At 42.9% G+C, this 20,974-nt stretch overlaps 2 long non-coding RNA genes across 4 annotated transcripts in view; both read left to right on the top strand.

Moving 5' to 3' along the window:
- Positions 1–16,183: 16,183 nt before the first annotated feature.
- Positions 16,184–20,974, top strand: part of LOC117313552 (uncharacterized) — a 256,582-nt gene continuing 251,791 nt past the window's right edge. Inside the window, exon 1 of one of the 3 annotated variants that reach the window (XR_012333814.1) lies at positions 16,184–16,327. This is a non-coding gene — a long non-coding RNA (uncharacterized lncRNA). Of the gene's footprint in view, positions 16,328–16,628; positions 16,777–17,432; positions 17,452–20,974 lie in introns of those variants that run through there. The other 2 variants (XR_012333816.1, XR_012333815.1) reach the window with 2 other exon arrangements.
- LOC141279495 (uncharacterized) lies at positions 17,460–20,949 on the top strand. Its single transcript, XR_012333819.1, has 2 exons — positions 17,460–17,644; positions 20,879–20,949. It is a non-coding gene; the product is annotated as an uncharacterized lncRNA (long non-coding RNA).

Here is a 20,974-nt window from a genome sequence, read left to right as displayed (position 1 = left end):
TTCCCCCTTATTCTAATTGTTGCTACCATAATTAAGCACTTGCAATAATCAGCTATTTTCACTATCTGGAGTCCTGGCTGATGTTCTCCACTTATAAATTTCAAAGGTTCAGCCCCTGAAGTTGAATGTAAAATACTACAATCAGATTTTGATCTGATTTTTAGAGGAAATCTATGATTAGAAAAAAGTTAAAGATTCCTTCTGTAAATCATCTTCTGGCACATTGCTTTAAATTTTTAACATTATTCTATACAAGTCTGTATGGATGTTCAGAGTGGACAGCTCATCTGTGCAATAGGATGTTTTATTCTAGATCAAAGAACAATTACCACTCTTAGTATGTGAGATATTTTAATGGTTATATTTAAACAGTTTCTTTTCTTTAAAGTTTTTGTTGTCTATTCAAAATCATCAGTGAACTCAAATGCCAATCAACAGGGGCTTGGTTGAATCAATAATGCTGTATCTGCAAAGTAGAATACTATGTAACTATTAAAAGAGATAAATCTACCTGGCTTAACATAGAAAAATCCCCAAGATGGATTGTCAAATAAGAAAGCAAGCTATGAGGGATTTTAGAGTAGATACACAATTTAGTTGAGAAAATAAGTATGTGTTTACATACGTACATCTGTATGTACAGACAAAGTTTGGAAGGCTATACCCTATTTTATTAAAACAGCTACCTCTTAGAAATAAATGTAAATAGATTTTTAAAAATTTATACATTTAATTACTGATTGCAATTTTCATTAGGAGCTTGTATCACTTTTATATGCAAAGTTGAAAGAAAAAAATGACATAACCATGAGCGTTTGTAACTATACAAGCAAGTCTAAAGTTAATATTCAAAGCTCCTCATAATTTAGCCTCTGCTGATACTTCCACCATTACTGTTCACTTTGTTAGGATCAGTTGCAGTTTGCTTCTGGTTTACTAACTCTGTTTTGGCCAAAGCGATCTCCCTTCTCCCGAATATGCCTCATGTGAATGCATAGTAATGTCTCTGAACACCTCCATTCACAGGGATGAATCCTGGCCTCCTTTACATGTTAGCATGTGTTCTTGCATCATGTTTTCACATACCTAACACTCCTGCCTACCGATACCAAGAGCAGAATTGTCTGAATGACAGGGATTGTGTACCACTGCCATTCTTTTCTCCAGATCCCTGCGCAACCTGTAATTTACATAATTTATTTAGATTGCCCCATATTTTCTTTTTTTTTCACATGTTTATTGGAGTATAAATGATTTACAATGTTGTGTTAGTTTCTGCTGTACAACAAAGTGAATCAGCTATATGTATACATATATCCCCATATCTCCTCCCTCTTGAGCCTCCCTCCCACCCTCCCTATCCCACCCCTCTAGGTCGTCACAAAGCACCAAGCTGACCTCCTTGTGCTATGCAGCAGCTTCCTACTAGCCATCCGTTTTACGTTTGGTAGTGTATATATGTCAGTGCTACTCTTTCACTTCATCCCAGCATCGCCTGCCCCCTCCCCTGTGCCCTCAAATCCGTTTTCTATGTCTACATCTTTATTCCTGCCCTGCCACTAGGTTCATCAGTATGGCTTTTTAAAATTCCATATATATGTGTTAGCATACGGTATTTGTTTTTCTCTTTCTGACTTGCTTCACTCTGCATGACAGATTCTAGGTCCATCCACCTCACTACAAATAACTCAATTTTGTTCCTTTTTATGGTGGAGTAATATGCCATGTATATATATATGCCCCACATCTTCTTTATCCATTCATCTGTTGATGGACACTTAGGCTGCTTCCATATCCTCACTATTGTAAATAGAGTTGCAATGAACATTTTGGTACATGACTCTTTTTGAATTACGGTTTTCTCAGGGTATATATCCAGTAGTGGGATTGCTGGGTCATATGGTGGTTCTATTTTTAGGTTTTTAAGGAACCTCCATACTGTTCTCCGTAGTGGCTGTATCAATTTACATTCCCACCAACAGTACAAGAGGATTCCCTTTTCTGCACACCCTCTCCAGCATTTATTGTTTGTAGATTTTTTGATGATGGCCATTCTGACCAGTGTGATGTGATACCTCCTTGTGGTTTTGATTTGCATTTCTCTAATGATTAGTGATGTTGAGCATCCTTTCATGTGTTTGTTGGCAATCTGTATATCTTCTTTGGAGAAATGTCTATTTAGGTCTTCTGCCTATTTTTGGATTGGGTTGCTTGTTTTTTTGATATTGAGCTGCTTGAGTTGTTTGTATGTTTTGGAGATTAATCCTTTGTCAGTTGCTTCATTTGCAAATATTTTCTCCCATTCTGAGGGTTGTCTTTTCGTCTTGTTTATGTTTTCCTTTGCTGTGCAAAAGCTTTGAAGTTTCATTAGGTCCCATTGGTTTATTTTTGTTTTTATTTCCATTTCTCTAGGAGGTGGGTCAAAAGGGATCTTGCTGTGATTTATGTCAGAGTGTTCTGCCTATGTTTTCCTCTAAGAGTTTGATGGTGTCTGGCCTTACATTTAGGTCTTTAATCCATTTTGAGTTTATTTTTGTATATGGTTTTAGGGAGTGTTCTAATTTCATTCATTTACATGTAGGTTGTTTATTTAAGATGTTTCTTCTTTCTTAAGGTAGGGTTGTATTGATAGAAACTTCCCTCTTAGAACTGATTTTGCTGCATCCCATAGGTTTTTGTGTCATCATGTTTTCATTGTCATTTGTTTCTAGGTATTTTTTAATTTCCTCTTTGATTTCTTCAGTGACATCTTGGTTATTTAGTAGTGTACTGTTTAGCGTCCATGTGTCTGTATTTTTTGCACATTTTTTCCTGCAATTGATATTTAGTCTCATAGCGTTGTGGTTGGAAAAGATACTTGATACAATTTGAATGTTCTTAAATTTACCAAGGCTCGATTTGTGACCCAAGATGTGATCTATCCTGGAGAATGTTCCATGAGCACTTGAGAAGAATGTTTATTCTCTTGGTTTTGAATGGAATGTCCTATAAATATCAATTAAGTCCATCTTGTTTAATGTATCATTTAAAGCTTGTGTTTCTGTATTTATTTTCATTTTGGATGATCTGTCCATTGGTGAAAGTGGAGTGTTAAAGTCCCCTACTATGATTGTGTTACTGTCGATTTCCCCTTTTATGGCTGTTAGTATTTGCTTTATGTATTGAGGTTCTCCTTTGTTGGGTGCATAAATATTTACAATTGTTATATATTTTACTTGGGTTGATCCCTTGATCATTATGTAGTGTCCTTCTTTGTCTCTTGTCTTTGTTTTAAAGTCTCTTTTGTCTGATATGAGAATTGCTACTCCAGCTTTCTTTTGATTTCCATTTGCATGGAATATCTTTTTCCATTCCCTCGCTTTCAGTCTGTATGTGTCCCTAGGTCTGAAGTGGGTCTCTTGTAGACAGCATAAATATGGGTCTTGTTTTTGTATTCATTCAGCCAGTCTGTGTCTTTTGGTTGGAGCATTTAATCCATTTACCTTTATGGTAATTATTGATATGTGTGTTCCTATTCCCATTTTCTTAATTGTTTTGGGTTTATTATTGTAGGTCTTTTCCTTCTCTTGTGTTTCCTGCCTAGAGAAGTTCCTTTATCATTTGTTGTAAATCTCGTTTGGTGGTGCTAAATTCTCTTAGCTTTTGCTTGTCTGTAAAGGTTTTAATTTCTCTGTTAAATCTGAATGAGATCCTTGCTGGGTAGAGTAATCTTGGTTGTAGGTTTTTCTCCTTCATCACTTTAAATATGTCCTGTCACTCCCTTCTGGCTTACAGAGTTTCTTCTGAAAGATCATCTGTTAATCTTATGGGGATTCCCTTCTGTGTTATTTGTTGTTTTTCCCTTGCAGCTTTTAATATTTTTTCCTTGTATTTAATTTTTGATAGTTTGATTAATATGTGTCTTGGCATGTTTCTCCTTGGATTTATCCTGTAAGGGGCTTTCTGTGCTTCCTGGACTTGATTAACTATTTCCTTTCCAATATTAGGGAAGTTTTCAACTATAATATCTTCAAATATTTTCTCTGTCCCTTTCTTTTTCTCTTCTTCTTCTGGGACTGCTATAATTCGAATGTTGGTGTTTTCATGTTGACCCAGAGGTCTCTGAGACTGTGCTCAGTTCTTTTCATTCGTTTTTTCTTTATTTTGCTCTCCAGTAGTTATTTCCACCATTTTATCTTCCAGGTCAATTATCTGTTCTTCTTCCTCAGTTATTCTGCTACTGATTCCTTCTAGAGTATTTTATTTTCATTTACTGTGTTGTTCATCATTGTTTGTTTGCTCTTTAGTTCTTCTAGGTCCTTGTTAAATGTCTCTTGTATTTTCTCCATTCTATTTCCAAGATTTTGGCTCATCTTTACTATCATTACTCTGAATTCTTTTTCAGGTAGACTGCCTGTTTCCTCTTCATTTGTTAGGTCTGGTGGGTTTTTACCTTGCTGCATCATCTGCTGTGTTTTTACCTTGCTCCATCATCTGCATGATACTATGTATAGTATCATGTCATCAGCAAACAGTGACAGTTTTACTTCCTCTTTCCAACTTGTATTACTTTTGTTTCTTTCTCTTCTCTGATTGCTGTGCCTAGGACTTCCAATACTATGTTGAATAATAGTGGCGAGAGAGGACATCCTTGTCTTGTTCCTGATCTTAGAGGAAATGCTTTCAGTTTTTCACCACTGAGAAAGATGTTTGCTGTGGGTTTGTCATATATGGCTTTTGTTATGTTGAGGTAGGTTCCTTCTATGCTCACTTTCTGGAGAGCTTTTATCATGAATAGGTGTTGAATTTTGTCAGAAGATTTTTCTGCATCTTTTGAGATGATCATATGATTTTTATTCTTTAATTTGTTGATATGTTGTATCACATTGATTCTTTTGCATATATTGAAGAATCCTTGCATCCCTGGGATAAGTCCCACTTGATCATGGTGTATGATCCTTTTAATGTGTTTTTGGATTCTGTTTGCTAGTATTTTGTTGAGGATTTTTGCATCTATTTTCATTGGTCATATTGATCTATAATTTTCTTTTTTGTGTGATATCTTTATCTGGTTTTGGTATCAGGGTAATGCTGGCCTTGTGGAATGAGTTTGGTATTATTCCTCCATGCACAATTTTTTGAAAGAGTTTTAAAGGATAGGTTTTAACTCTTCTCTAAATGTTTGTTAGAATTTGCCTGTGAAGCCGTCTGGTCCTGGACTTTTGTTTGTTGGAAGGTTTTTAATTATAGTTTCAATTTCATTACCTATGATTGGTCTGTTTATATTTTCTAATTTTTCCTGGTTCAATCTTGGAAGGTTGTAATTTTTCAAGAATTTGTCCATTTCTTCCAGGTTGTCCATTTTATAGGCATATAGTTGCTTGTAGTAGTCTCTTTTGATCTTTTGTATTTCTGCGGTGTCGGTTGTTATCTCTCCTTTTTCATTTCTAGTTTTATTGATTTGAGTCCTCTCCCTTTTTTTCTTGATGAGTCTGGCTAAAGGATTATCAATTTTTTTTATCTCTTCAAAGAACCAACTTTTAATTTTATTGATCTTTGCTATTGTTTTTGTCATTTGTATTTCATTTATCTCTGCTCTCATCTTTATGATTTCTTTCCTTCTACTAACTTTGGGTTTTCTTTGTTCTTCTTTTTCTAATTGCTTTAGGTTTAAGGTTAGATTGTTTATTTGAGATTTTTCTTGTTTCTTGAGGTGAGCTTGAATTGCTATGACTATCCCTCTTAGAGCTGTTTTTTCTGTCCTATAGGTGTTGGACCATCGTGTTTTCATTGTCATTTGTTTTAAGGTATTTTTTAAAATTGCTCTTTGATTTCTTTAGCGATCTGTTGGTTATTTAGCAGTGCACTGTTTAGCTTCCATATATTTGTGTTTTTTACTGTTGTTTTTTTTCCTGTAATTGATTTCTAATCTCATAGCATTGTGATTGGAAAATATGCTTGATATGATTTCAGTTTTCCTGAATTTTCCAAGACTTGACTTGTGACCCAAGGTGTGATCTATTCTGGAGAACAGTCCATGTGCAATCAAGAAGAAAGTATATTCTTCTACTTTCGGGTGGAATGTTCTAAAAATATCAGTTAAGTCTCTCTGGTCTATTGTGTTATTTAAAAGCTTGTGTTTCCTTATTTATTTTCTGTCTGTATGATCTGTCTGTTGGTGTAAGTGGGGTGTTAAAGTCCCCCACTATTATTGTGTTACTGTATTTTCCCTGTTTTTTGGCTGTCAGCATTTGCCTTATGTATTGAGGTGCTCCTATGTTGGGTACATAAGTATTTATAATTGTTATGTTTTCTTCTTGGATTGATCCCGTCATCATTATATAGTGCCCTTCCTTATGTCTTGTAACAGTCTTTATTTCAAAGTCTATTTTTTCTAATATGAGTATTGCTATTCCATCTTTCTTGTGATTTTCATTTGCATGGAATATCCTTTTCCATCCCCTCACTTTCAGTCTGTATGTGTCCCTACATCCAATATGGGTTTCTTGTAGACAGCATATATAAGGATCTTGTTTTTGTATCCATTCAGCCAGTGTGTGTCTTTTGTTTGTGGCATTTAATCCATTTACATTCAAGGTGGTTATTGATATGTATGTTACTATTACGATTTTCTTAATTAATTTGGGTTTGTTTTTGTGGGTGTTTTTCTTCTCTTGTGTCTCCCACTTAGAGAAGTTCCTTTAGCATTTGTTATAAAGCTGGTTTGCTGGTGCTGAATTCTTGTAGCTTTTGCTTGTCTGTAAAGATTTTGATTTCTTCGGGCTTCCCTGGTGGCACAGCGGTTGAGAGTCTGCCTGCCGATGCAGGGGACACGGGTTCGTGCCCCGGTCCGGGAAGATGCCACATGCCGCAGAGCGTCTGGGCCTGTGAGCCATGGCCGCTGAGCCTGCGCGTCCGGAGCCTGTGCTCCACATCGGGAGAGGCCACAACAGTGAGAGGCCCGCGTACCGCCAAAAAAAAAAAAAAAGCTATGAAAACAAAACCTATGGATGGAGACCTACATGAAAGATGGAAGAGTATAATAATGGCCAGAGTACATTATTCTGGCAGAAGCAACAGCCCTTAAGGAGGACAACTTTATAAATTACAAATTGGATTTAAATAGACAGGGAATTGAAAGTGGAGACATTATATTCTGCAGAAGATGATGGACAGGGGAGAACAAAGAAAATAAAACTGAGATTGTTAACAAAATACAATGCTAAGCATATAAGTTAGGACTGAGTCCTTAACTTTCATTTTTATTAATGACTGGGTGAGTATAGATTACTGACTACACAGAACCAAGCCTGGGAACACATTTTATATTTATGATCTTTGTGACTAAAACTAGATTCTCCTGCAATGTAACATGACACTAGGACAATGACTGGCCAAGTTTTAGATTAATCACTCTTACACAAAGATTTTTCATTCATATAATCTCAAACAAATACTGCGTCATCAATTAAGTTCCAGATCCTATGCACTCTGGCTGAAGATATAAATATCTTACAAGCCCAGCGTCACTTTCCTCTTTCTCTGGTAACAAATCACACTTTCTATTATGACAATGGCCCCAGTTATCGGCCCAGGAATAAACACTTGACTCAGGAAGAGCCAATTAAAGCCCTCCTTTAGAGTTGATCAAGAGCTTTAAGGTTAGAGTATTTCAATCTTATGAAATTTTTGTAAAACAAAATTATTTCAAAATCTACTAATTATTCTTTAAGTTCTAGAAACTGCATTCTGTGACTAAGAAGACAATTTATTTGCTGTCGTTTCTGCTTTGCCCACTTTATGTTTCTGTTATTGTGAGATAAAGGCAGTGGGGAATGGCAAACCAATTCTGATTCATTCAACACATGAGTGCTTCTTAGGTACAAAACACCATTCTGAACATTGTCCGAGGTAAAAAGATAAATAATACCTAGCCCCTTATAATACCTAGCCCCTTACCCTTAAGGATCTTCCAGCTTAGCAAGGGAAATAAAACATGCACACAGATGACTGCAACAGAAAGAAGATAATGATTGCTGCCAGATGTTTGGGGAGAATGAGTAGAGCAAAGAGAGGACACAGAATAAGGCAACATTCAACAGTCAGCCAAGAACTATTTGTTGAGCAATTGCAAGCTGTGACCTGGAAATGGAAGAGGAGAACATAGATCTTCACATGGGCAGGTGAAAACTCAAGTGTTATTACTTGTAACACAGCTCTTCAAATATATTTTTTGGCACCAAGTGCCTACTAAATAGCCTTAAATTAAAAACTAAATAAGGATACAGTCTCTATCAAATATAGCCTGAGGTACTGATGCCTAAATACTAGGATCACAGTATTTGTGTTCCCAAGGATGCCTTTCTATTGCTTTGCTTCTTTCCCCCTTTCCAAATTAGCTAATGCTGCCTTAACAGGATATCTATTTCACTTGTTCCAGCCTTTTTGATCCAATGTATTGAATAGCAGAATAGGTGAGTTACAAGAGGATATTTTGACTTCAAACAACAAAAATAAAATACTTTATAACTGAAAAAAAAGAGGCAATCTTTCAGGCACATGTGGATCCAGGAGTTCACATGTTTTAACCAGGTCCCTTTCTCTCTTCCCCACCCCTTCTTCTCTCTGCCTTTTCTCCTCTCTGGTAGTTCTCATTATGGGATTCAAATATTTCCCTGTTTATGTGGGAGCTTCTGGCACAGCTGCGGGCTTATGCGCTCGCAGCTCCAGGGCTGGCTGGAGGGGTGGGCGCATCACAGCATAAGGTTGCACAAGGTGTGCACTTACATAGCAGGGCATCACATCTATGAGTGATGGATGATCACATTGTATACAGGGGTAGCTTCGCGTAGTTTTTACATCACTTTTCTTGAAGATGGCAGTAAAATGGTATGTGTTTACAAAATCAAATAGTGTAACATTGTCCAAAAGATATACATAAAGCATTTAGAGGAAGGAGGCTCCTTTTTCTTTTAACGCCGGCACGGATTGTCTATTGGACAGTAGTAACCCTATGTCATCAACCTCGTTACTCCAGCAGAAGTCCAGGGATTAGCCCTGCATAACTCTTGTTAGCCTCTATTCCCTTCCTTGAACACTGTAGCCAGAAGGTTTTTTTTCCTCCTCAAACCTTAAGTATTGAAACCTGGAGGAGGGGCATGTCTGAAAAGAAAATGATGGACTGGACTCTCCCTAGAAGGAAGATAAATGGGTGGTCAACAAGAAAAAAAAAATCCTCTGTACCAGGAAACGTTTGAAGTTTTGTTTGGGTATCAAAAAACGGGTGCCCTACACATAAAGCAACAAAGGATATTGGTCTAAAAAGAACACCATGGCCAAAGGTGCATGGCCTATTTCAACAGAGGATTTGAAAGCTAAAAGTTAACCTGTAAAACATTCAATTCAATGTCATCATTTTACAGATGGGCAAAGTAAAACTCAGGCGCAGGAACAGAAGTGCCAAGGTCATACAGGTGGTTGGTGGAAGAGACAACCAACTTCCCAACTTCTGACTTTTTAGGTGTGTGTGTGTGTTGTTTTGTTTATGTGCAAGGACATTTTTCTTTAGTACACTAACATTACAACAGAAAGTATAGTCTTGTTTTGGTTTTCTCTGCGCCCTCAATTCTGTATAAGACAGTTTCGCTGCACTCCAACAGAAAGGCTCAGCAAGAGTAGAGACCATCATAAGCAGTACACGTGGGCACCAAGGGCAGATACATTGCCCTTCCTTGTGTAGGAACTAGGGCCACTTGTTGCTTTAATGGGCCAAGTTTGGGCTGGACCTGCAGGAGGGGACACCTTTGAAAAACAACTTCCTAACTGCACTACAACCTGCTCTGGCATCCTGATTCCACTCCCCAAACCCCCCAAATCTTCAGCCAGAAAAAAAAAAAAAAAGAATGGATCACTGGATCACTGGATCGATGGGGAGATTTCTGTCTGCTCCTCCTACTGTCACCTCTTTCTTGCTATTTCCTACCCGAGGAAACCTGACATCAGCCCAAAAGCATCTCTGGAAATGGGTAGGAGGGAGCCTGTCAGCGCCAGAGAAGAAAGTGCGCTCTGCAGAGTTCTCAGTTGTTCCATCTCTCGCGATGAAAGGAAGAAAAGGAGCGAATCCGCCACAGATTTACTGGAGACCAGGGTTACTTCATCCGGCTCCGGCCACGGTAACCTCTGAAGACCAAAGATGCATTTCCATTCCCAGCATTTCTTGTTGGCGTCTTTCCCTACAGGCTAGCCCAGTGCCTGGCCCCGGAGAAGTCTCTGCGTAAAGGTTCTTTAGGTCATAAATCAGGCTCCTGTGTGTATGTGTGTTTTTGTTAGGAAAAACTGGCACAGACGAATTAGCAGTAGAGACTGGGGTCTCCCTACTACCCTTCACGCTTGGCGGCATCACCTTCGACTACCTCGCATTCTCCGGGCGCTGACAGCCCCGGCTCCGGACCTCAGGGTTGGAAGCAGTCAGCCCCAGCTAGAACCGCCCTGTCCGGGGCTGATGCCACCCTGTGCCTAGAATGTGCGTGTGGGTGCAGGCGGGAGAGCGAGCGGCTTCTACAGTGAGACCGAAGCAGGAGCTCAGCCTTCGCCTGCCACCTGCAATACCGATTCCCTGGGGACCTCGAAACTCCCAATCGGAGGTACTCCCCCCCCGCAGCCGCCCACCCATTCCCTCCCCCCTTACCTCAGCACGCAGCCCCTCCCTGCGTGATGATACAAAACCGTGGGGAGGGTGGGCGCTGGGAAGGGTGGGGAGAGCCTGAGAGCGAGCGAGGGTGGGAGGGAGTGGGCGGAGGAGGAGAGGGAGCCGAAGCGCGCATTTAAAGCGATAGCCATCCTCGCTCTCTCCCCAGTGCTGGGCTGTTGGAGAGCTCGAGCTGCTAGCCACCGAGCGCGAGCTCGAGCTCGGCGCGCTGGCCGGGGAACCCGAGAGCGCACGGCGCCCCAAGCTGGCAGGCGCCGCGGGAGCCCCCACCCTCGCCGGCTGCCCTTCCCCGGGCGCCCCTACCCTCCTCGCCCGCAGGAGACCCTGGGCTTCCCCGGCGGAGCTCACCCCAAGGGGCCAGGACTCCGGCGAGCCCGCCACCGTCCCCTCGAGTGCCGCCGCCACCACCGCAGCCGCGGAAGCAGCATGGTGCAGCTGGGGAAGCTGCTCCGCGCCCTGACTTTGATGAAGTTTCCCTGCTGCGTGCTGGAGGTGCTTCTGTGCGCGCTGGCGGTGGCGGCGCGCGGCCAGGAGATGTACGCCCCGTACTCCATTCGGATCGAGGGGGACATCACCCTCGGGGAGCTGTTCCCGATGCACGCGAAGGGTCCCAGCGGAGTGCCCTGCGGCGACATCAAGAGGGAGAACGGGATCCACAGGCTGGAAGCGATACTCTACGCCCTGGACCAGATCAACAGCGATCCCAACCTGCTGCCCAACGTGACGCTGGGAGCGCGGATCCTGGACACTTGTTCCAGGGACACTTATGCGCTCGAACAGTCGCTCACTTTCGTCCAGGCGCTCATCTAGAAGGACACCTCCGAAGTGCGCTGCACCAACGGCGAGCCTCCGGTTTTCGTCAAGCCCGAGAAAGTAGTTGGAGTGATTAGGGCTTCGGGGAGTTCGGTCTCCATCATGGTAGCCAACATCCTGAGGCTTTTCCAGGTAGGGGGGCGCTCCCTCCGGAGCAGAGCGCGCCGTAGCTCCCCGCGCTCTTTATCCTGAAAGCTGGCTTGGACTCCAGGGGTGCGGGGTCTGGTCAGCCTTCGCTCATTTCCACCCTGGAGATCCTGCCGAATCCCTCCCACCTCACCCGAGGAGGTACTTTCCCTGCTTGATTCATTTCCCTTCCATCTCTCCCCTGTCCGCGCTCCACTCCATCCGGCTTGACATTCTGGATTTATGGCCCCATTGACAAGAAACAGTCTCCGAAAAACAAGACGATGATTTAAATGGGTTTGCATTAGAGTGAAATATGGTTCCAAAACAGGCTTGTAAAAGTGCCGGGCTCCTGTGAGAGCCACTTAGGCGCAAGGAATATGAAAGATGAGAAGACGCCTAGAAACTAGGCATTTCTCAACTCTCCAGCTTCCCTGCCCCAAGCCGCCCGACAAGCTGCAGCTCCCTTGGAAAATTTCGAGAAGAGCTTAGGGAGGCAGTTCTTAAACCGAAGGCTAGGTCTTCACCTACATTTGGACGTGAATTGCCCATTTCGCTCGGGTTGGATTTCCCGACCTGTAACCTGTCTCTGCGAGGGCATGGGGCGGAAGGCGTGGGGACTGTCCTCAAGCGGGGAGAAGCCACCCGCAGACGTGCCCCCAGGTGATTTGCTCTGAGCAGTTGTTTGCACCGTCTAAGCTGCCTTTGCGATCCGGCCACTGGCAGGAGCCGGGCGATCCGCTTTCTACTCCTGCCAGCTCAGAGCCCGGAGGTGAGCTCATGCTAACTGCGAAACACAGTCGCTTCTTCTGCACCCACCCGGTGCCCAACCTTTCCCACGATCTCCCTAACGCAGCCCCCAGCCCCAGTCCTGGGTTTTGAGGACGATTCTCAGAGCCAGACAAGAAGGCGCCGGAGGGAGGCAGTAGGCTGCGCTGAGCAAGGCCGGGCGGTCCTCTAGCTCCGGGTGCAGGCGGGCAACGGCGGAAGATGCGAGGACGGCGGATCGGGCCCGCTGAGCCGTGGGCGGTGCTGCAGTGCTCTCTCACCGCCTGCTCCCGCAGCCTCGGCCCCACGGCTCCTGTGCCACCCTGGGTATAGATGGATGGCTTCTGGATGAAGAAATTGAGTTTCAGGGTCTGCGTGACTATGGGTTCTCTTGTTTCTCTGTCTTTCTTCCTGTGTGTCTCTCTCCTTGTGTCTCTTTTTCCCTTTTTTTTTTTTGTCTCTCTGTTTTTATTTTCTCCCTTTCAATTTCTGCCTCTCTTTTCCTTCTCTACCGCTATCTCCAAGTTTTTTGTTCATCTCTGTCTTGAAGTGATCCTTTCCTAATGCACAGCTCTCTCCCTGCCTCGTAGGACCCAAGCTCAGTTAGTCCCTTCTCCAGATGTTCTGGCTGACCCTTATGCTCCCTGTAGCTAAAAAGTTGGCTCCCTCTCAAGTGCCTTTCCTGAAGCATGCTGGGTTTCTGGAGGGGACTCCTTGTGAGATTCAAGCTGTCACTACATCAGCACCCAGGGGTATGAAGTTTGTGTTTGTGCCAGAAGGAGGGGTGCCTGTCTAAAGCTGCAGCCTGGTATGGCCCCTCTGAGTCTCTGAGCATCCCTAGCACCTGTTGAGTATGCCACCTCTAGATGTTTGCAAGGCCAAAAGTGCTTCTGGGCAGCCTTCACTTTGAGGTAATGCTTTCAGGAAGAGCCTGGGTTGTTGTAAGCAAAACCCAGAAGCACTTCCTTTACCTCTGAGCTTAAACTAGAGAACCTGAGGAGGCAGCGCTGCAGGGAGGATGAGGCCAGAGGTCACCTGAGAACCACAGGGGCAACTCACAGTATTTTTACTGGAGCTCTGGGGGTTGAAGGCACATTTGCTGTTTGACATTTTAAAAATTATTTTGGTGCCTTCACTTGGAGCTTGGGCAGTACTGCAGATGGGCCTGCCTGTCGAAAAAAGAGTGAAATCTTAAAGTCAAGAGAGAGCTTGCAGACTAGGCTGAAGGATCCCCCGTTCCCTGGGCTGGGAAGGAAAGGAACTGAATGCCAGCATTAGCAGTGTGCGTTGGGACCAAAACCATTCAGAGAAAACACTGTCATTTTCCTCTAATTTGCAAATTGCAGCTATTCATGTTGGATTGAACAGCTGAGGGAAAAGAGCCCCCAGTTTTCACCTGCATTTATTGAGAAGAGGCTGGTAGTAGGAGGGATGCACCAACTTGTAGCTTGTGCTGCAAGCTGGATATAAGCTTGGTGTGAGCATCCTGGTTAACCACTGCCCATGTTCAAATATACAGAGATAGATTCCAACAATCTCTTCCAGTATCCTTATTTTTGCATGTGATCTTAGAAGCTCCTGGCATGTAAGTCCAGTCCCCAGTTTCCCAGCCTCTGTAAACCTGCAAAATGAATAGAGAGAATAGTGGAACACAGACCTATTGTTCAAAGACACAGTCACTTTAGGGAAAGAGGAAAAGAACGGGTAGGTGAATCTTCTCTGGGATTGCAGGGTTCAGCTCAATGAAGACTGTCCTATATAAAAGAAACTCCTCTAAATGGTTGAATTCTTAGCTCTCCGGAGATTTGAGTTTTCTTTTCCCCAGTCCCTGTGGGTTGCTGTGGGGAATGTGCCAAACCTATCATTTGAGATAAAAATTTATGGTGAGGTAAGCTTCTAGGCTGGGGGAAGGAAGACTTAGTGACTGAAATGGGGGATGCTAAGCACTGGGGGGCAGGAAGGAACAAGGAGCTAGTAATGGATGTAACAAATGCTGCAGCTGCCAGCAAAGCCTGGATTGAAGTTCCTTCCTGAAAATGAGGACCCGGGCAAGAATGACCACTCAGATGTAAACAGTGTCTCTGACTGGGAATTCTCATCTGCCTGCCGGTGGGCCAGAGCTGAGCAAGTCCTTTCTCTCCTCTGTATGCACACTGAATTGGTTAGTAAGTGACATGTCAGAGGATATGAATCATATTCAGTGGATCTTTCAAATCCAGGAGTTTGAGGCTAATGAAATTAGTGTGTGGCCAGGGCTCTGCCAACTAGAATTAAGTCACTGCAGCCACCCTGCAATGCATTTTCAGCCTGAAGGGAGCATCAGAGAGGAATTTCGGGAGATTTGTTTCTGAGCCTGTACAAAATAATACTCTCCTAATGCTAAGAAAGATTAAATGTAAATTAATATTGACTACGAGTAACATATTTAAAAAATAATCGCCGAGTGGGGGATGGCTTAAAGTGGAGAGATTATATAATATGGTGTCCAAAGAATAAATCTCCTCTGACCGCTGTTTCATGGGCTATAAGTAAGATATATTACAATGGAAAGTAATGGGAACGTTTTTATTCAAGGCTTCTCTGCTATTGACTTGAGAGCAAACACTCTGAGAGTATAAATTACTCTTGCTATGTGCTGACTCTGAATGAACAATATTTCATGTGCAGTGACATGGTCTAAGCTATAGACTTGGAATTGAATGGCATCTGTTTCAATTGTTTCGTTCTCTCAAGAGCAACTAGATAGAAAAAAGTGGTCAATTTGACCCTTGTGGGAGCGTGTTGCAAATCTAAACCTGTGTCCCTCATACCATAAATGAAATACATTTGTAAACTTGTAAGTGTTTTCCTTCTGTTCATTGATGCTTGACTATAATCTCAAACTTTGGGAGCAACATTTTATACATAAGTACTTGGTTTTCTTCCTTCTTTCTCTTTCTCCTCTCTCTCTCTCTCTGTTTCTATCTCTCTCTCTTTCTCCATCTTATGTAATTGGATAGAACTGGGCACCTAGGATGATGTGGTGTTACTATAGTGGGATTTTTTTTTAAAAAAAAACAACTCTAACTTACCCTTTTAAAAATTTCATAAATACAGGTGTCAGTGCCATTTGGAATAGTCTCTATAACAATTTCTGTCTCCACATTTACTGTGTTTCAGCAAATTTACCTAACAGATGGTGAGTGGGCAATTTTTAAAGGGGCATTTTTTAAAAGAGCGGAGAGGGAAGGAATAGAGACAGGCACATTCTACATTTGAAGTTACCTCCACGTGTATATTATGTATGTATACCCATACAATTAAGAAGTCTTTGGATGTTTTATCTTCAAGAATAATTCAGATAATGGATTACTTGAATTATCATAAACATTTAGGGTTTAACAGATTTGTTACATATAGACGTTGTATCATGGATTTAAAAGACCATAGCCAGCGGGCAGCGGCGGGCGGAGCGACCGAGGGGCGGCGCAGGCTGGGCGGCGGGTGCGGGGGTCCGTGCTTCCTCGCGGTGGAGGGCTGGGGTTCGCCGGAGACGCCGGGTTGCTCCGCGTTGCCAGGTTACCGAGCGCGTGCCCCGCGCCCGCTCTTCCGCCCGGGCCGCCCTCGGCGCCGCCTGAGCCGCGGTGCGGGCTGCGCGGGGCGCCGGTTCCGCGTAAGCCTGGGTCGCGCGCTGCGTGCGGGACTCTCGTCGCGCGTGGACAGGGAGCGAGCGTGCGGGGGACGTAGGGCGCCGACCTGAGGCTCCCCGGCGCTCCGGCTCCGCTCAGGGCGCCCGCTCAGGGGCCTCCGGCGCGAGGCCCCCTTTGTGGTCAAGATGGCGGCGCCTAGGGGGGCCGCGCCGAGGTGGGCTGGAGCCGGGCCCGGAGAGGGGCGAGTCTGCCACGCCCAGGACTTGGACCCGGGGCTGGTCTCCCGTTTCCCGGGGAGCGGCGGGTGAGTGGGCGCGGCCGCGCGTAGGTCCCTCTCGTGGGGTGGTCAGCTCTCCGTGCGTCCGCAGACTTCTGTCGTCTGATAGTCAGGTCTGGGGTGGCCCAGGTTGGAGGCGAGGGTGCTTGATTGTGGAAACCTGAGGGGTTTAAGGACTTTCTTGGGATCGTTTCAGACCCCAGCAAGAAGCTGAGCAGGTTTCCTCCTGTCTTCCCGGCTAAGTATTCTCGCTTCTCTGAAGGCGCCAGGTTTTCTGAATCACCTTGTTACCCGGGGGGATACAGTTGGTGGTTCTGACCGTGGAACGTAGGACCCGGCGCGGGGAAGCCTGAGCTGGTTCTAGTTACTTTGTTTGCAAAGCACTTGTCTTGTCTTTGGAATCTTTGTGTATGTAACCAACGTTGGGAAGAGCCAGCGTTTTCTCCTCCAAAACACTGCGAGGGGTAACTTTATACGTAAGAAACAAGTGGGCGTTCACATCCATCTCTTTTCCAGCCACTGAGTTTTGGTTGTGTTTCCTTTTTTTAAGTTTGTCTCGTTCTGAAGTGATAACAAAACAAAACAAAAAAAGACCATAGCCAATTACACAAAGTATACTCTAGTCTCAGTCCTGCCATTAATTAGCTTAAGTCATTTAATTTTTCTAGGCCTCATTTTTCTCATGTGATGTTTTTTCTTTGAAAAAGTATAGTTTCTAGAAGTCTCTAATCTCTGTGTCATAGTTCAGCTTGGAGAAAACCTGTTCTTATCCAAACTCCATGACATTGTATTTCCAGCTTTTTAAGGATATTTTCACACAGCTTTTTTAGTTAATATCAGTCTAGCTGACTTGTCATACTCAGACTTTCTCCCATATTCTTTTACCAGTGTGTTCCTTAGTCATATATATAAAGACTGTTGTGGGAAAAATGACCTCCTGGGTCAGCTTACTGCATGGTCATCGACACAGGGCAGGGAGTAAGATTCTGTGGATTTTACAGAAGCAGATACAGGTTTCATTATCCATGTCCTCTCCCCTTTCATCTTACAAAAACAGCAGGCTTTTCTTGGAGAACGGCCAGATAATGCTATCCTGCCTCCTCACTGGCCCCGGGGATGAGTCGCCCAGGGACTGAACTCCAGTAAAGCAGGTGATTGGCTCATGGGTAGGCATCTGACCTTGGCTAAGTCTATCAGACTCCTCCCCAGGACTTTTCTCTCAGAGAAAAATGGAAGAATTGTCTTTTCTCTCTGGAATTTCTAAGCTGGGGAGATATGACTCTGGGACTCTCAGTGACCATCCAGCACAAGAAGAGACTTTCTGTAAAATAAAGTCTTGCAGAGGTAAGCAGGGCTGAGCGATGGAGAGAGAGCTGGAACCCTGCTGATACTCTGGAACTTCCAGATCCAACTGTATCTGAATATGGCTGCATCCCTGAATTTCTAGTACTTGTTTGTTGAGGTTGTTGTTATTGTTTGGTTTTTGTTTTTAAATTTCCTTTGACTATTTTGAACTTGTTTTCAGCCATGTGCATTTGAAAGCATCTTAGCTAAAAGAGCTAATTTCCTACATTAATGTCAGGTTTGCTGAGTGGCATTCCTTAAGTGAAAAATCATATCCGCTATTTTCTTTAAATAAAATCCTTCTAGCTCAGGTTTGAGATATTCAAAACTCTGCCTCCTACCCCCCTCTTTCCAACATTTACTGTATCACCTTGAAGCATTTGTGACCACATCTTTCCCATCTAGACGCAGTTGAGAGAGAGAGCAAATACTTCTGATATAAACCGCAACCTATACGCCTCCTACCTGGAAGCTTTAGAACATACTTGATTCTTGTCATTAAAGCAAATCTTTTGTTGTTGTCTCCAGGGCACAGAAGCATTTTCATGGCATAATGGAGTACAAAGTACATTAAGCCTAACTCTACTTCTCACCTTCTTTTACTTTAAATAGGCAGAAAAGAACAATCTCAAACACATTTTCCCAACAAATAAAATACATACACAATTATGTTTAGAAGACATTTATGCAACATATAGTTAGACTGATTAATTAATGGACCTTTTGCCAATTGGCACAGTAAATATATATGTTCAATGTGCTTAATTAAAAAGAAGACAGTAGGGCTTCCCTGGTGGCGCAGTGGTTGAGAGTTCGCCTGCCGATGCAGGGGACACGGGTTCGTGCCCTGGTCCGGGAGGATCCCACATGCCGCGGAGCGGCTGGGCCCGTGAGCCATGGCCGCTGAGCCTGTGCGTCCGGAGCCTGTGCTCCACAAGGGGAGAGGCCACAACAGTGAGAGGCCCGCGTACGGCAAAAAAAAAAAAAAAAAAAAAAAGAAGACAATAACATATTTTTACAGGTTAATTATCTGAGAAGAGTATTGTGCCAGCACACTTGATACTACAGTATTTCATGTTTGACAAGTAATCTTCTTTCAATTATATTTACTGCTAAATGTTTCTTGGATCAAGGTATTAAATTATAAGGTCAAAAGTAAAATGATATGAAATTACAATGATAAAGGGACACATATCCCACTTTATGAGAATAGAAGTTCTAATTTCTTTTCAATACTACTAGTAGTGACCACAGTACTAATTTGAGCCCTTACTATGAGCCACTGTGCCCATATACATTTAGTTCTTACAGTAGTTCTGCAAAGGGCATATAATAATCCACAGTGTAAAGCTGAAGAAAGTGCTTCTCATAGCTGAAAGTCACATAGCTGGTGAGTGGCAAAGTCTAGATTCAAACTTAGAGTCGTCTGACAATGCCCAGGTTGTTGACCACTATGTACACTGCTCAGTTGTTGCACCAATAAAGAAGTGCTTGAAATAATTATAGATTTGCCTACCCTGAAACTGCAGTGATTTAAAGACATCAAAGTTGCCAGTTGCTTAACTACATCTACTTACAGTAAGAAATTGCATTTTATTTCATTTCTAAAACAAGATTAATTCTGCAGGCCCATCGAAACTTGAGCACACAAATCCTACCTCCAAATGAAAGATGCTTCTTTTCCATTATTCAACAGATGGCCCTGTACAGAGGCAATAAACATATAGTAGAATTTTCATTCAAATAAATGAGGAGAGAGGTTTCTTCTTGTCCTGATTCAGTGCCCATCATTATGGATTATGATGGCTCGTCCCAAACTTTACTTCATTCCCTCCACTCTTTCTACAAAACTCCAGTAATGGAATCCATCATTCAGATATATGTGCAAAGCGAAAGGACTGTATTAATACAGTTGCTGAAAGTCACGTTGATAGAGCACAGGAAATACATCCTAATAAATGCAACATTAATGTTTGTGTGGGCCTTGGAGTGAGGGGTAGAAGAATTTTCAGTTTAATGGGATATTTTGCCTCTTGCTATGAAAGTGTGGCTTAATAGTCTTGTAATTGGTCATTTACAGAATCCTCCATCTCTGGGTTTCATGCTTTCTTTACTCTGCAGCTGTTGATTCCTTCTCTTGTTCTGGATGGAGGATAGCAACGAAGCCACTTCAAAGGGCTCAGCCTGCCTTTTTGTGTTATTGTTTAGATGAAGATATTTCCATTTATTAAAGCACACTGTTTAAACATTTTTATCATGTTTTAAACTTGACTGTGTTCTGAAGGTATGAGCACAGGCAGACATAATGGGGGATGTTTTCCAGGAGAAAACATACTCTTATCAAAGGAATTATCAAAATTTTCATGTATGGAGTGAGAATCAAATTCTGGAGTTAGACCTGAATTTAAATTCATACTCACAACTTATTACCAGTCTCATCTTGATCAAACGGTTACCACACTTCTCATCAATTTCCTTATCTTTGAAAGCGGAATAAGAGAAGTATGCCTGGTGGAGTTACACATAAAGCTCATCTGATAGAATATTCATAAGGATTTTGCACAAAATACACATGGAAATATTTTAGCACCGAGTTTAGCATGTGATTCGTCTTCAATACATTAAAGAGCTATTATTTTATTATTATTATGCTATCATTAAATATCACTATTACTTAAATGTCATTATTGCTAAAATTGCTGTAAAATTACCACAATAACCCATGATGAATTCCCCTCTTCTGTTTCCTTTGTTTAAATGGAAAATATATATATAAATCTAGACAGAGAACACTTTAGTGATCCTATTCAGTGGAGTGAGAATTTCCATGGCACTGATTAAAACAAATCCTGAATTGCATGGACTTAAGATAGCAGAGAGGGGCTTCCCTGGTGGTGCAGTGGTTGAGAGTCCGCCTGCCGATGCAGGGGACACAGGTTCGTGCCCCTGTCGGGGAAGATCCCACATGCTGCGGAGCGGCTGGGACTGTGAGCCATGGCTGCTGAGCCTGCGCGTCCGGAGCCTGTGCTCTGCAACGGGAGAGGCCGCAACAGTGAGAGGCCCACGTACCGCAAAGAAAAAAAAAAAAAAGATAGCAGAGAGGCTAAGAGGTTTGAAGTTAGACATCCCCAAGTATGAATTCTACTGTGACCCTCTTCTAGCTCTAGAACCTTGAGGAAGTTGCTTAAACTTTCTGAGCTTCACTACTAGTTTCCTCATCTGTATCTTTTTCAGGACTATTTATCAAGCATCTTCCTGTTCTCTATGCTTGGACGTATCAATGAATAAATTAGACAAGAGCCTTTGCCTGCGTGCTCCTTCTTGCATGCT

Source organism: Tursiops truncatus, chromosome 9 (genome assembly GCF_011762595.2).
Source record: "Tursiops truncatus isolate mTurTru1 chromosome 9, mTurTru1.mat.Y, whole genome shotgun sequence".
In the NCBI taxonomy this organism is placed as follows: Eukaryota; Metazoa; Chordata; class Mammalia; order Artiodactyla; family Delphinidae; genus Tursiops; species Tursiops truncatus.
The sequence above is the reverse complement of the archived record's forward strand: the minus strand, read 5'-3'. Positions and strand labels throughout refer to the sequence as shown.